The sequence below is a fragment of the Tamandua tetradactyla genome, chromosome 15 (genome assembly GCF_023851605.1).
Source record: "Tamandua tetradactyla isolate mTamTet1 chromosome 15, mTamTet1.pri, whole genome shotgun sequence".
Lineage (NCBI taxonomy): Eukaryota > Metazoa > Chordata > Mammalia > Pilosa > Myrmecophagidae > Tamandua > Tamandua tetradactyla.
This window is the reverse complement of record NC_135341.1, coordinates 25041361-25058244: the sequence shown is the minus strand read 5'-3', so window position 1 is coordinate 25058244 and position 16884 is coordinate 25041361. Positions and strand designations below refer to the sequence as shown.

At 41.5% G+C, this 16884-nt stretch overlaps 1 protein-coding gene and 1 long non-coding RNA gene across 11 annotated transcripts in view; one reads left to right on the top strand and one right to left on the bottom strand.

Moving 5' to 3' along the window:
• The window catches only part of FHIT (fragile histidine triad diadenosine triphosphatase), a 1619043-nt gene that overhangs the window by 31719 nt on the left and 1570440 nt on the right, over nucleotides 1-16884 (bottom strand). The window lies entirely within an intron of this gene.
• Nucleotides 6385-16884, top strand: part of LOC143656985 (uncharacterized) — a 110771-nt gene continuing 100271 nt past the window's right edge. For 2 of the 4 annotated variants that reach the window (XR_013162677.1, XR_013162676.1), the window contains exons 1-2: nucleotides 6392-6531; nucleotides 9586-9647. This is a non-coding gene — a long non-coding RNA (uncharacterized LOC143656985). Of the gene's footprint in view, nucleotides 6532-9585; nucleotides 9648-16140; nucleotides 16333-16884 lie in introns of all 4 variants that reach the window. The other 2 variants (XR_013162678.1, XR_013162675.1) reach the window with 2 other exon arrangements.

The following is a 16884-nucleotide window of genomic DNA, read 5'->3' as shown; positions in this document are numbered from 1 at the left end:
TGCAAATCACTCTGTTCCTGCCCAATATATACCTCTCCTCAATCATAGACTTCCCAAATCCCCAAGCAGCCTTCCCTGGCCCATTCCTGTGGGTGTTCAGTGATATTTCACAATTCTGGATGCTTTCTCACTTTCTTGCACATACATACCCATGCGGCCAGCATCCTTTCAGCACATTTTCTCCCCAGACACTGAGCCTCCTTTCTTGGCATGGCTTCGAGCAGATTGTCACCCACATGGACAGTCCAGGTGTCCCCTTGAACCACTCCTTGTTTTCACTTGAGGCCGCATTTCTAAACCACGTAGCCCTGGTTGACACCTCTGCTTCCTTAAAATCCCTGAAGGTTTTCCTTCACATATTTCTTTTTGCAAAAATATGTTCATCACCTCCTTTTGTTTTTTTCTTCATCTCCCTCTATGCAACAGATCCCGTGAGCTGTAGCCCTAACTAAAGGCTAGGTTGTGAGAGCTCTAAGTGCAACCAAATTATCTCTGGTTTCCTCTGTTCACTGAGAAATTTCCAAAGCCCAGTTCTTTGCCCCTTCCAGAGAGAAATTCAAGTAATCAAGAAAGCATTCACCTTTTGGCTAGCTGCCGAAGCTTTGACTCAAGCATAATTTGCTTGAGTAAAAACAAAAGTTTCTGCACGTCCTGTGGGGCCAAAATGCTGAAATAAGCTCTTACATTAATTAGTGGCATCCCAATTCCAAGGAGCATAGAGTGTTGATGTTTAAGAATTTGTAACCCCCAAAAGTATGTATTAACTAGAAAATCACAGCCCTGGAAAATAATTATGCCAAACCACCGTACTATAACAGAACCCAATTGCTTATCCAATTATACATTAAAGTATCACATTGTCAAGCCGATTGCCTAGGCAGCAGATGAAACTTTGCCAGCCTCACAATTTGGACTAGGTACTATTCAAATGACTGTACTGTGAGAATGGTCTTCAGAGCATCCCACATATCCTATAAAACCTGAACAAACCAAGGTGAGTATTTCAGGTTTGCTAGAGTACACACCTGCTATCAGAAAATCACTTTAATTGGTTGCACATTAAAGTTTGCAGTTTCCATCAAAAGCTTGTTAGGACAGCTCAGCAGAGAGCAGTGCAACTCCTGCTCTGTGCAGATGTGATTTCAATGAAAACATCAAAGGAGTCCCTTGTCAGGGGACAGCCAGGGAGGCTAACCTAAAATGTATATCTCAGAAAACTAACCCTGAGTTAGGGTCTCCTGGATCTGCCTCACTGCTTCCTGGCTGGTCATGGTTTAGACCTTTTATATAATACGATGCAAGGTCAGCTGGGGAACAAAAGGACTTGGGAACTGGGTTATGAGGAGCTACTGGAGGGTCAATATTTGATTCACTGCATTGAGGATCATTGACACAGACAGAGTGAAGTGTAAACTTATTCGGCACACATACCATTGCTAAAATTTCCTCTTAGCCTAGTATTGTGAGCCTCAAGTTTGTAAGGAGTGGACCTGATCTTGCTCATAGTTGGGTGTCTGTTTGGCACTTGAGGTGAATATCCCATTGCTACAGTAGCATGACTACCAGGGTTTGGCAGAGAAGTCAGTTGTGCTCACTCAGTGGTTCTTTGTTCTTCTAATTATAAGCCCTCAACAGTATCTAATTTGGTGAAAAGTTTCCTGTCTTGTTCTAATGTTTACGGTAGAAATGACCAAATCACAGTCATATCCATCTTTGTCTCCTCACTACTTGCAGAGTATGTTTTCAAGAAAGATTTGTCAAATGTGTTGTTAACCTTCCCTTTCAACATGCTGACTGTGCAAGCTCATCAATCCCGTCTTCCAGGTGAAACACCCGAGTCTCCTAGGAACTTAAATAGACTTGGCCAACATCATGTGGCTAATTAGAATGGTATTTGTTTGGATTAGAAATAGAGTTTTCTGGTTCCTAGTGCACTCCAGGATCCCAAGTTCTCAGGAGCTTTCTGTTGGGTGACACCTGAAGACATGGGTAATGAAGCAGGGCAGAAAAGAAACAGAGGTTGCAAACAGACATCGACCTCCAAGCTCGGAGCAGACCAGCTGGGCACCTCCTCTGACAAAGGGCTGAGGGGCCGATTGCATCTTGGGTAGTTCTCAGCAAGTCATTGCTGATTTGCAGCACCTTGTCCCATGCTCCATCCCATCTGAGCTCTGCTGGGTTTTCAGTGGGGAGGGGATCGGTGAAGCAACAGGGACTAGAGATTTCCACCAGTTTGATTTTCTCCAGCCTCCTGTTTTTAAAAACATACTCACTGAGAAATGAAATGAAACTCCTTCTGAAAGTGAGGTTTGTGATGGAACAAACTTGGGAGAAGGAAACATTTATTCAAAAAGCAATTTCCTTGGCCAGTCACATTCTATAAGCTTTTCTCCCCCGTGTTCGTATACTGGTGTTTGAGCAAAAGCATTCATATCAACCTGTAGTGCTCAGAACGAGGAATGGCAAAAGGCATAGGGCCAATTTCCACTTTCATGTGAACCTTTGAACATTTTGTTTTATATTTGCTCCTGCTACAATGGGCCTTTTTGTCAAAGACACCTTACAGAGCCCTTGACAGTACAGCCCAGGCAAGATAACTCTCCCTAAGTAGGGTGGAATGTCTTCACTATGAGAGCATAAGTAAACACTACCAGGTGAGAGAAGAGTGCACAGTGGACAGCCAATAATGTGCAATCACAGACATGGCCTCAAAATCCTTCTCAACATAGTTTCCAGGCAGCAGCAATAGGTCCCTCAAGATAAAAACTTACTTGCAGAAGTTGAACTATGTTGGGGAGTTGCACAATCCATGTCCCACCATCATTTGTAGCTCATTTCTCTGCAGAACCCATTTGATTAATCAACAAATATTAATATGTCCACCACGTGCCAGTAGGTTGGATTACACGGCTCAGTGGAGAGGAAGCTGAAAAGGTTAGTGTTCTTAAGAGGCTTACATTCTAGAGTGAAGGCAGGCAATTAGCAACTAAACAGCTCTATAAGTACCAAGTGTAATGTGAGAGACTGACAGGGGGCCTGTTTCAGAAAACATGGTCAGAGAAGGCTGCTTTGAAGAGGTGACAGTTAAGCTGAGGGGATCAGCAAGTGCAAAATCCTGAGGTAAGCAAGAGGTGTTTGCATGGTCTTTGAAGTGACTGAAGGGTAAGAGATGAGGTCGAGAAGTGGGTAGGTCTTCTTTTTCCTGAACACTAAAGGCACAAGTGCTAGAAGAGAAGAGAGACTGAATGATTTGTTCCTTCACATCCCTCGAATTAAGCACCTACTTTGTAGGAGGTGGAAAAGAATATTAATCAGGTGAAAATGTAGTAAGTCCACACTCAGAAGGCTGAAGGTGAAGAAGACAGCCCAGAAGAGCTGGCCATGGCTTTGCCTTTGAACATGGGCAATGACACTTCATGTCTCTGGTTTTGTGAACTGGGCCTCTCCATCACCTTAACATCAGACCCTACTAATTGGAACTTTCCATGGAGAAGCAGGAAATCTACAAGCTATTTGCACAAGCATTGACCAACATGGAGCAGCAAGGATGCAGGCTGATCTCACAAACTTCTGCCCATGTGCTCCCCATTTGTTTTGGCAGAGTTAAAAGAACTACCTTAGCACCATCCAGACAGATAAGGTACTTGGCACTAGGACCCATGTGTTGGCAGATGAAAAAAATGACTCTTACAAAAACTATATTCCAAGGAACTCACCACTCTGCTGAAATGATCAGGGTTCCTTCTTTCTACGAGCTCATCCTGTCCCTGTTTAGAAAACTCCCTCTTCTGAAGCAGATATTCACACTGGAATATACACTCCCCCATCCATAAATCCATTACCTTACAACGGAGCTGTACCAATGCCCGTCAGAGGAACTGGGCCATAATAGCTGTACCAACAAATTAGGAGCCAAACTTTCCAAGTGCCTGTCTCTATTTTACTTCAAAACATTCTTTAATGAAGATATAAAATCTTGAATGTGGCTGAAGTGCTAAGCTTACCACTAATGACAGCAGATCTTTGTCATAGAAGATTTTAAACCCTTTTCTTTTAATAGAGACTATTTAAAAGGAAGGAAACTGAGATCTCCTTATTATGGGTGCAACTTGTTATTTTTTATAACCCGTAAGTGACCATAATCCAGAAATCAGGCCCAAAAAGTGAGGTATAAAGCAAACTGCAAACATGTGCACACACATGCACACAGCACACACACACACACTACATCACAGTAGGAAACTAAATCCTACACCAGGTTCATGATTATTTCATTGAATAATTAAGCTAGAAAAAAAGACACCCTCTTTTTTTCACCTTCCTATTATTCATCTAATCTCTCAATTATTACTGTACTGAGGTTTTCAAGAAGCACTGGAGAAAGAGCCAAGCCTGGGTTTGACTTCTGAAAAATTAGTATCTTATATGTCCATTAAAGTTGAAAATATTTTTGGGAATTATAACCTCATGAATGAAAAACCCATAAAAAGTGAGTCCTAATCTTTTAATTAATCTCACCTCAATGCAGTTTGGGGTTTAAGGGGACTTAGTTGGTTGAAAGGACAAAACCATTGAATTGTATAGTTAAGTGGGGTGACTTGTATGTGAATTATAGCTCAATAAAGCTGTTTTATATATATATATAATAATTTCTGAGGAGTTGCTAGAAAGGCAGATACAGACATGCATAAAGATATAATCCCTGACCTCAAATAGCTCATACCCTTCTCCTCCTGGTTTATCATCAAAGCCTAGAGTAGGTACACCCTAAAAAACTCTTGTCTTTCCCTTTCTCACCACTCCAAACCAGCAACGACATTCCCTCAGTTCCTCAGGCCAAAAACCTAGAGTTATCATTGACTCCTCTATTTCCCACATGCCTTCAGACTAAACTTGCTACCATATCGAAAGAAGACTTTAAAACTGGAGAACATTATTTCAAGCAAGTTATATAATTCTAAAAATAGATAACTGCCTTTCTGCCTTCCTGTTGCGGTCAAGTTAATGTAAAATCACACTTTCTAATTTTGGCGAGTTTGCTGTGCACTTCAATCGGCAATCCCGGGGCTTAGGGAGTCTGGCTCATGAGGCTCACTCCGGCGTTTCCGGTGACAGGGTATACTGGAACCACCTGCTTGCCAGCTTTAGGAGGGAATGCCAACTGTTTTCCAATCACAATACCTATAATCCAGCAATATTGTCATAACCATCAAAATTTTTGTGTCCTGCTTCAGCATCCACCTTCTTCGGCTAAGCCACTTGTCTCAACCCTGACCTTTGGCCCAGGTAATGAAAAGCTTTCCAGCCCTCCAGAGCTCAAGCCCACTTCTGTGGCCACTACCCACACATGCTTCAAACGTCTTACTCCAAACCCACAGCGGTTCCCAAATGATAAGCAGACCATTCCTACTACCTTCAGACCCTCATTCCTATCCCTTTCCCTTTCCATTCACATTTGCTTTAAACTAACCAATTCTCTATTCCTGCAGAAAATCTAACCGCCACCCCTGGACCACAACAAAGGCACAGGCCCATAGTGCTTTCTGTCAACCCCTCATGGTAGCGTTCTGGCTCTGGGACCTATGAGCAATAAACTGACTTTTCTCGTGCGTTATGGGGTTAGTCTCTTGTTGCGTCACACCTGACCTCCACCCAGACCCAGATTTAAAACTAACAGCAAACAAATGCTACTCCCAGATAGGTAACTGAGAGACATTCTTGCACGTTCACAAGAGAAGACACATATGAGAAAGTTCAATGCTGCTTTTTCTTAACAAAATAGCAAAAATCCAGAAATGGTCAAGTGTCCATCAGAGAACAGATGAATATACAGATACATAGTTGTACAATTGAACATTACACAGTGATCAGTACACATATACAACAGTGACACAAACCACGTGGATGGAATCTCAATACATTACAAAGAAAAAAATGTCCCCAAAGATAATATTCAGCATCATGTTTTTTTATAAAGATAGAAAAAAAATTTACTTTTTAGGACTGTCCAGCAGTGCCTAAAACTATGTAAAAAAAAAAAAAAGGGAAGCAAGGCAATGGTGACTGCTCTTTGGAATACTGCACATGCGAGGCAGGGGAAGGAATATGATTTGATGTAGGATTTCACGAAGGCCTTGGCTTTTGTTTGGGGCTACAGGTTTGCACTAAATAAATGACTATTTATTAGTCATTAAACATAACTACTTAAAATAACGAAGTAATTCAAAGAAGGTCTTGAATGAAAACAAACAAAAGGTGGCCATCCTCGGACAACATGCAGGATTATACAATAGAAGATGACTGCGATTTCCCTCACGACAGCTCCTTAGCTTCCATGTGCAGAATTCCCGGAAGAGTTATGAAGTAGTAGAATTTCCCGTGTGAAAGCGCTGACGTCATAAACTGGATTCCAGATGTCTGAAACTGATGTATCCTTTCACTGGATTACCCCTCGGATCTGTTTGGGGTAGAATGCTTCACACAGGCTGCTGTTCTTAATCAGAATTGTTCCGCCTTAAGAGGCGTATGTCTGTGAGTCATCCAAACCTTTTCTTCTCCATAAATTTGTTCTTATGTCTTATACCTGGATTTTAATGTCTGTAGTAGTAACATAAGTTTCACATCCTTTCCACACTTCATAATCTCTCTCAGCCTTTTTGTTTTTGTTGATTCCCACACCAAGGCTATGTGCTCACGGCCTTGCGGCTCTGTCTGCATTTCTGCTGTCCACCACTGGGGGCGACAGAGAGTGCACTGGTTGCTACTTGGGGAGGAAACAGACTACAAGTGGAAAATAGCCATGAATTCTCAAACTATTTTTCTCCTCTCTCTCTTTAAATCTTGGTTTTGGTGATAACCAACGCCAGTTCATTCATATCAGACTGAAGCCGAGTAGCCAATATGTCAGTACAATATTGGGAGTATTCCAAATTGGTTACTCAGGCTGTGTCTACCAGATGCCCAAATTAAACATTTCAAAGCCAGGCAAACTAACTTTTTGTACCTCAGGGCAAAACAGCCCATTAATTGACTGTCCTTTCACTTTGCAAATGGTTCTTTGGGCTTTGGGTGGAGAGAGAGCTCCTCTCCTTATGATAGGGAGTTAGGGCCAGGACTTCATCCTTCAGCCAAGAGGTAGCTAAATCCAGGAAACAAATACTGCTGTATGGAAAACGGACTATTGTTCCTGACTGAAGGAGATGCCCTCAGTTCAATGTTGGGGACCCCTCTGCTCTAGGGAAGTGCAAGCATCAAAGGGTGGGAGCCCAAGAATAACGATGGCATATGATGTGGCTGCTGTTGCTGTAAATGGAGCTTTCCCAAGGTCTTGCCTTCTGCCTGGTACTGCACAAGGCATGATGCAAAGATGCTCTCCTGAGAGCACCTGCCTCATGGTGCTGCCATTTCCATCTGCAGATGAGGAAGTTGAGGCTCAGAGATGTGATTTTACAGCTCATGCATGCTTGGGACTCTAGAACTCACCCCCTTAACCTGTATCTTCTTTTCATATGATACTACCTAACACTTGCTAAGCAAAACAGGCTAGGCTGAGGGGTTTAAAATTTGCCTTTTAAAGCACATTTCCATACAATCTCTCATTTGATCAACTTTGACATAGGTAGAGGCCCAATGTTGTTAACCTCATTTCACAGAGAAGGAAACAGAGGCCCAGGAGAATTGCTTGAGTCTTGTGAAAACCTCAACATACTTTTTCACAAAAAAGTGCCTTCAACTAAATATAATGGGAGTGGCCTACATCTAGTCTCTGAATTGGAACACCATGATTGAAGAAACATCTACTGGGGGTTCTCTTATTTTAAAAGCAGAAATTAAATTCTAGATAGTGGCCTAAGGCAGTTCTAGCTCAATCTCATAACCCTTGACCTCTCATGCTCTGGCCCCTGGGTTATTGGTCCTTGACATAGCTTTTGTGGTATGATAGGCCCTTACTTAGCATTTTACGCTCTCTTTCCATACTTTGTGCATTCTGCTTCTGCCCATTTAAATAGAAGCAGTTCTCTAATACCCAGCTTTCTCTCTTACCAACAGTCCTTTGCACATACTATTTTCTCTGCATGAAATACACTGCTTCCCTTGCTCCCCCAAGGCTGAAGTAGGTGGCCCTACTATGTGATTCCATTTCAGGACAGTTATTGTACTATGCATGCTTCCTAATTTGTCTATCTCCCCCACTAAACTATAGGTTCCATGAAGGCAAAACTATGTCTATTAGAGATATTTACCTTTCTAAATGTCAGTGTCATACAGTTCAATCTAATACCTTGGCATTGATCTTACACAATCAGAACTAGACACATAGTAGATATCCACTAAATGTTTTTTGACCCAATAAGTTAACCATAATAGATATTCAGAAAGATGAAGCAGTTACAAATATCCTCAGTCCTCAAAGGAGTGTTTTATGTTCTCTAAACCATATGTCATAATAGTATGGCAGAAATAGAGACTTCACACAGTATAAAGGAAACACAGGACAAAATAAGATTTCTTTGTCGTCCTCATCAATTTGAAAATTTAACTAACTTTAGTCAAGGTTTTATGGTGCAATAAGCTTATGAGAATCTCGGTGGAGAGCCAAATCTTTGATATCCTCTGTCTTTGCCTCTGGATCCCCAATGGGGTTTTCCCTCTTTCAAGGATACTTGATGAGAAAACCACACAGTAAGCAGAAGGGTTTGTGTCTGCTCAGAGGTTGATGTCTCATAATTAATGACAATTTCATTTTTTCAGAGGCTAAAAAATCACCAAGGAAACTGGTTCTTTTCCACAGCTAATTATCATTTGAGGGAAAAGTTTGAGCAAAAACAGACCTGACAGGCTGAAGCATCAGGCCACGGTTTGGAATGCGCTCCAGGTGATCTGTCAACCAGCGAGAACCATAGCCAATTCCCTACTGAACTGGCCCTGTGGAGTCACCCACACTTTCCATTGAGTGAGGCAGGCATCTGTGCCCCTCTCTGCAGAAGACTTGGCATGATGCCTACCAGTTTCCACAAAGTGCCCCCTCATTGTGGGCACACTTCTACTTGGCCTCTTAATTGTGTTTGTGCACAGGCTGCATCAAATGGCGTTTCCTTTGCCTTTTGCTCACCGTGTATTACATTTTTAATCAGTATATATAATTACTTACCACAAGCTGCCAGGCCAGATTTTCTAAGCACTAGTCTAATTCACTTAAGTTTGATAATTATGTTTCAGATACTATAGCAGTACACATGGAATTTGCAGATTATGCTGCCAGTTTGATTCCAATAACAAGTTTTCTCAGAGAGGAAGTTAGTCTTGATTTTTTTAAAAAATGGCCATCTGACAATTATTTTAATGTCCAGGTTTCCCTTCAAATAAAATCATTCTGCTATTTAAGATAGCTTCTCAAAAAAATATGCTACAGACTGGACTGAAATAGTAAGTTTTTGTGTATTTTTACATATGTGATTCTGTATTACTAATATAAGATCAGGCTGAGTAAGTATTAAAGTATAAAGAGTTCTGATGGGCAAATGGCAGAGCTTCCTATGCTTTGATTGATCTGTTCTTTTCCTTTCCCAATTATGTTTCCCTTAGGGTTAATGAAAAAGGAAAGAAAAGGGGAGGCAAAATAAACATCAAAAAACTCAGACTTGCAGGTGAGAAAAGTTCACAGTTTCTGGTTGAATTCTGGATGCTAAATTGCCACACTAATAGTAACCATTAATTGAGATCTTACCATGTGCCAGGCACCATGTTAAACCTTTTTTGGTAGATTATCTCATTTAATCATCATAATAATTGTATGTAGTATGTATGCTTACTCCTACTCTCCATTCTATAGATGTCAAGGCTCAGAAAAGTTAAGTAATGTTTCCAAAGCCACTCTGCTAGCACATGGCAGGATTGGAGTTCACAGGCTGTTCTGACTCTAAAGCTATGCCGCTTACCCTCACCCCACTGCTTTGCTCAGGAGGGCCAAGAGAATCAATACAACAAATCCCAGGAAATGGCTGAAGGGCCACTCTCATTTTAAAGTTTTTAAATTAAGAGTCAGACCAGGTGGTGGCTATTTCCATGTTTTTGTTTTTGTTTTTTTTTAATATAATGGAAGTACCTGCTTTTCAGTTTTTTAGGACAGCACAGAATTTACCTTTTCTTAGAACGGAGGACAGCATTGTTGTTCTGTTCTCTTTTCACATCTAACATAAAAGAATAATGGGCCAAAATATCAATTTGCCAATTATGAAAGCTGCAGGGAGAAATAAATCAAAATGGCATGACTCAATGAATAGAATCATAGAAGAAAGGGTAGGCATGCTTTCCCTAGGAGCCATAAGAAATGCAAAGAATACAAGACAGAACAAGCTGGACTCATAAAGGCCATAGAACATGGAATGAGAATATTTCTTATGAAGAGATGCAACCTGCGCCCAGGAGGGAAAGTATGGAAATAAGAAGAAAAAAGACAAGTCAGACAACTCCCCAAGAACTTCTACTGGAATGAAACCAGGAGAAAACCTAATATCAGGCAAAGGAAGGAAGTCCATTTTCCTTAAGGTCCTGTTCCATGCGGTATGTATACAGTGGTTAATCCAGAGCCTTTGATTCCCCTCAAGCACCTTGTAGCAGAAGGTGTCATCCTGCTCCTCCACTAGACAGAAGAGGAGCTCTGAGCCGCGAAATAATTACCTCAAGGTCAACCACCTCCCTGCCCAGCAAGTCACTGGTACTGTTTACAAAGAATAATGCAAGAACTGTCCCCCAGGCACTAAGGAGAGTCTTCAGGAGGGTTGCTTTCCTCCTTTTAGACTAGACATGTCTACATGTCTATGAGCAACTCACATTCAAGACATGGGTTTCTCATTATTGAGAATTTTTGTAAATTACATCTAAATTCCCCTAGAACAGAAGTTCTTATTATTTTTTATATGCCAGCATCTTGAGAATCTGATTAAAGAGATGGCCCCTTTCCTTAGAAAAATGTCTGCACGCAAACACATCCTCATGCACTTTACACTGTGAAACTTTAGAAGGTTTACGTACGCTCAGAGGCCCGTAGGTCATAGCTTAAAAACTCACAAAGGATACCGATGTTTCTAAGGGGCCCGGCAACTTCATGACCCTACTAAAATATGTAATGTGCTACTGTACAACTTTGATCAGGAGAGTTTGTCCCCTCAAATGCTGGCTTTCATTTCTATGTTAACATAACTGTCTCTACCACTGTGGGAGCTCTACTGTGTTTCATTCATTTTTAGTCGCCTAGCAGATCGGCACCCTGCGCCGAGGAGATGTAAAGTGTGTGCGTGTTAAATGAATTTGGAATAAGAAGACTTGGACTGGAGATCTAGGACTCCTCTATTCCTTGCATCTCAGTTTCGTCACCTATACTGCTAATTGGAAAGCATACTAGGGCTATCCCTGTCTCTTCTGAAGGGTAGCTGAAAGGAGCATATGCAACTCAAATGAGGGTGTTTATGCAACAGTGAGTGCCTACTGTGTACAGTATTATATACTTTACAAATATTAGTTCATTAATCCTCATGACTACCTGATTACCCAAGAAGGTGGATGTTGGTATCCCCATTTTTTACATTTATTTTTAAATTTTGGATATATATGTTAAAGTTTGCCATTTTAACCATTTTTACAAGTGAAATTCAGTGGCATTTTTTTTTTTATCCTGCTTGGGGCATATTTTTTCCAACTGCTCTTCTCTTAGCTGGCTTCTTAGACTCTGGTCTCAATTTAAATGTAGCCTCTTCAGGGAAGCCTTCCTGGACCACCCTGAATTGCCTACCCCCTCCCCAGGTCTCTCCCAGTGTGAGAGAAGCAGCCTGGGGCCTGGATTTCAAAGTGTGGTGTGCAGATCACCATCACCCTGGGGCTTGAGAGACGTATAGAATCTGAGGCCCCATCCCAGCACTTGCTTTAAAGCATCACTGTCTAATCATATTATATGACAAAGGAGCCACTACCAGTAGTAGTAGTCATGTAGCTATTGGGCACTTGAAATGTGGGTAGTTTGAAATGAGATGTGCTGTAAGTGTAAAACATGCATCAGATTAGAAAATTTGGTGCAAAGAAAAAGAATGCAAAACATCTCATTAATAATTTTTATATTAATTACCCCCTGAAGTAATAATATTTTGGATATATTGGGTTAAATAAAATATCTTATTGAAATTAAATTCACCTTTTTTAAAGTGGCTACTAGAATATTTAAAGTCACATATGTGGTTCACATATATTTGCATAGGATAGTGCTGATTAAAAGTGTGAGGAGCACTGGTCTAGGACAGTGGTAAAGAAGAGGGGTTGGCAAACAGCAGCCCATTGGTCAAATATGGCCCAGCACCTATCTGTAAATAAAGTTTTGTTGGAATTTAGCTATACTAATTTGTTTATGGATTGTCTATACTGCTTTTCACTACAAGGGAGAGTTGAATAGTTGAGGTAGACTATGTGGCCTGCAAAACTAAAGTATTTACTATCTAGCTTTTCACAGTAAAAGCTTGCTGACCCCTGTTCCAGAGCGCTTGTTCTCAGTTGGACTGCCTGGGTTTAAATCATATCTCTACTGATTTTCAGTTCTGAGCCTCAATTGCTGCATCTGTAAACAGAGATAACTATACCTACCCTACAGCATTGGTAGAAAGATTAAATGAATTGATTAATGTAAAGTTCTTAAAATAGTGCTTCAGACATAGTAGGTTCTCAATAAACATTAGTCACATTGGTACCAACTATGTGTGTTGCAATTGCACATTTTTATCTCATTACCCTTTTTCCTGTCTGTTGTAGCCAAGACTAAAAATCCAGCTATTTAACTGAGCCCAGTTTCCAGCCCAAACTTTTAACCTCTCCTGTTACACTGAGGGTGGTCTACAGACAAGCAGCTTCGTATCACCTGGGAGCTCATTAGAGATGCCAGAGACGCAGACTCTTAGGCTCCACCCAAGACATATTGATTCACAAACTCTATGTTTACAAGATCTCTAAGACTTGTACGCTCGTTAAAGTTTGAGAAGTGTTGCTCTAGGCTATAGTTCCCAGTTAAGATTCAGCTGATTGTCCATTCAACAAGTAATTAATGTGGCATCAATCTTTCCACTAAGCACTCTGTTTTGACCCCCTAATTCCTATTGACCCTCACTAAGGGCCTTCAGGTCTTTAGGGTTCGCAGTGAACTTCAATATGTTATGTCAGCAAATGTCCTTCCTACCAATTAACTTTCCACATCAGCCACTAAAGACCAGGCCATAAACTCATGCAGACCAGAGGGCTTGAAAATCCAGTGGTAAATAATTTTCCTCTTGGCACCAACTTCAATGAATTCATTCTTCTCTGCATTTTACACATCAGAGACTGCACCACTGAAATGCACATTCTGTTCCCAAATTCAATAGTTCTGGCCTTCCTTCTGAGTCTACAAATGAAAGCAAATAATTTCCTCCTAATCGTACAAACTGATTAAACTTATCCCTGACACTGACTCTGTTTTCCTTACTTCTTGCCTGGGCTCAAAGGTCCTATACTCTTCACCCAACTGTTTTCTTGGAATTGGTCTGTGATGTGGTACTTCAGAGGATGAGGGTGTTTAAAATTAGCACAGGATCTTACAATGGATTCCCATTTGTCACAGCAAGAAGTTTCAAATTGTGGTCATCTGATGAACAGTTTAAATTAGAAAGAGACTGATTAGCATAATTCTTAAGGGTCCGAACTCTAAACTCACAGATGGCCTCTAAGAGGTTTGATGGGGCATAAAGAAGATTAGGATAAATCTAATTAGCTAGGGGGTGTTCCCGTTTCTGGAGTCAAGTGGTGAGCCATGGAGAAGAAGTGATAGATGGACAGATGAATATAATGAAGCCCATTAAAGCCCTTATGAGTCTCATCTCAGCGATGGAACACATTCCTTCTTTAATAGCTATGTGTGCTAACCCAGCCGAGTTTGGTGCTGTGACCTCAAAGATGATTCGGGATTGCCTGCCCAGCCTTTTTTTTGCATATATCCACAGGATTTCAATTAACTGAAAACTCTGAATGCCCGCTGTGGAGTCATGCCTTTAGCATGGGCTGGAAGCCCCACTCTGGGAAAGGACCTTCCTCCTGGCTGGTCTCTAACAGCATTCAGGCCAGCACCCCGCAGATTCTCTGTTCCCATGGTCTACAAATAGAGTGTCCTAGTAAATGTGCTGTGGTTTACATATGTTCCCCTGGTGTGCTGAAATAGATTGCTGTTCTTCTCTTTGTTGGGGGTGATGAATATGCATTATCACCATCATACCCTGATTAGTACCTGAGAGTAGAGTTAAGGAAGAAAAGCAGCAAGACAGGACCTTTGTTCTGAGGGGTTCATGATCCAGTCCTGGAGATGCAAGATAAATTACAATACAGGACATTTTCCCAGGCTAGGTGCAAAGTAAGGGCCTGATGGCCTCTCACAGCTCAGAGAACATAGTGAAGCAATGGTGACTCATCAAGGAAAAATCAGAGAAAGTGGGGCTTGGGGCCTGATGGCCTCTCACAGCTCAGAGGACATAGTGAAGCAATGGTGACTCATCAAGGAAAAATCAGGGAAAGTGGGGCTTGGGGCCTGATGGCCTCTCACAGCTCAGAGGACATAGTGAAGCAATGGTGACTCATCAAGGAAAAATCAGGGAAAGTGGGGCTTTCCTGAGCTTTGAGGAAAGGCCCATGTCTCCCCTGGATAACCACAGAACTCCTAATGGTCTCTTTGCTTCTACTCTTGAGCCCTGACAATCCAGCATCATTTAAAAGTATAAATCAGATCATATAACTCTCCCTCCAATAATAATCACAACTGACATGCACTGAGCACTTTGGGCTCAGCATGATCTAAGGAGAATGCATACATTTCATCTATTCTTTAGGTAGTAGCATTTTCCCTCTATTACAGATGAGGAAACTGAGGCATAAAGAGGTTAAAGAGGTTGCCTGGCCTAGTAAGGGGCAGCATCTGTACATGAACCCAGGCATCCTGACTCTAGAACTCAGCTTCTTAAACCCTATAACTCCTATTAGATGTTCATTCCACATCGTCCCATCATATGGGGCTCCAGCCAAGAACTCCAAGCTTGGTCCATTTCAGGGCCTTTGCATCTGCATTCACAGCACCTTCTGTCTGGCTGGAAAGTTTTGCCCTCCCTCCAGGCACAAACTGAAAATGTCAGAGTGACTGGCTTGAGTCTCAGTTCTCTGCTTTTCCCTACCTCCCTTTCCCCATAAGTGGTCTCACTGAAGACTATGACTTTAAATAGTTATCTCTATAACTCCTCAATTTTTATTTCTAGCCCTGAACTCTCTAATGAGCTCCAACCAGGAATATCCAACCACTTACTGAACCAGTCCGCTTGCATGTGTATGGGCACCTCACGTTTAATACAACCAAAAGAGAATTCCTGACTTGTAACTCCTCTACCCTACTTCTGTCTTTCCAGGAAATAGCACTGTCATCCAGCTGATTGTTCAAGTCAGAAACCTAGGAATCCTCCTCAGCTTCTGACCCCTTACATTATTCAACTTCATCAACAAATTCTACTTGCTCCATTTCCAAGACATTTTCACAAATGGCCCATTTCACTCCACTGCACCATTATCTCTTGCATAAACCACTGGAATCACCTCTTAACTGGTCACCATGCTTGCACTCTCACCTCCTTAAAATGTAGCCAAAGTCATCCTTGGAAAACTTATATGGGATCATGTCACTGCCTTGCCTAAGACCCTCCAACCACAAACTCTGCTGGGCCTACTAGACCTCTTTGCCACTGCCTACCTGTGTACCAGTATCGCTTTCCCTCCCTCACCAATGGTCCAGGCACATTAGCCTGCCTTCTCTTTCCTGAACATGTCAAGCTCATCCTGGACATTTAGGTTTTGCAATCACTATTCACTCTACTGGGAACTCCCTGTCCCAGGTTTCCCCAGGTTTGCTTTTTATCATTTAGTAATTAGTTGAAATGTTACCTCCTTGGGGAGGCCTTTCCTGACCCCTCAATCAAAATTCAACTCCTCTTGTACAAATACTTTTATCATGTTACCATATTTATTTCCTTCTGACTATCTGATATAATAGTTGTCTGTGTGTTTTTACATGTTTTTGTCTTTCTCTCCGACTAGAGTAAGTTCTTGGAAGGCCTGCCCCTGATGTGGCCTATTCACCACTGCATCCCCCAGTGCCTAGAACTTTATGGGGGTCCAAGAATTATTTATTGAATGGAGAACATCATTTGTTTATAAACTAATACAGTGCTAATGGAGGAGGTCAGACTGAAGACAGATGATAATACCGGGACCTCAACCATACAATAGGTAGGATATTTGTCAAATATAAAATATTTGTCAAATACAAAAAGTGAAAGGCTCTCTAGAGAGTAGGAGGAAGTCTAATATTTTCCATTTGTTGAGTGACCTTTATCCATGAGACTCTGGGGACATACAGGTGAGCAAAACAGACCTGGCTCCTGGCTTCATGGAGCTTGTGTTATAGCATGCAGTTTAAACTTTTCATCATTTTAGGATAGGCCAGTGGTTGGCAATTTTTTTCTTAAAGGCCTGTATAGTAAATACTTTAGGTGCACAGGCCATAAGAGCTCTGTGGTAATCACTATTTATAAGATAAATAGATAAGATCTCTACTTAACTCTGCCATTGTAGCACACAAGCAGCTATAGAACATACATAAGTGTGGCTGTGTTCCAATAAAACCTTATTTAGGAACAGGATGCCCCTTGGGTCATCCACAGGCCATGATTTGACAACCCTGGGATAAGGTCTTCTTTCTGTAGGAAGTTTGTTAGGCAGATTTCATTGAATTATAAAGACCTTGCATGGAAATAATATAGGTTTAATGTTTACCTCAAA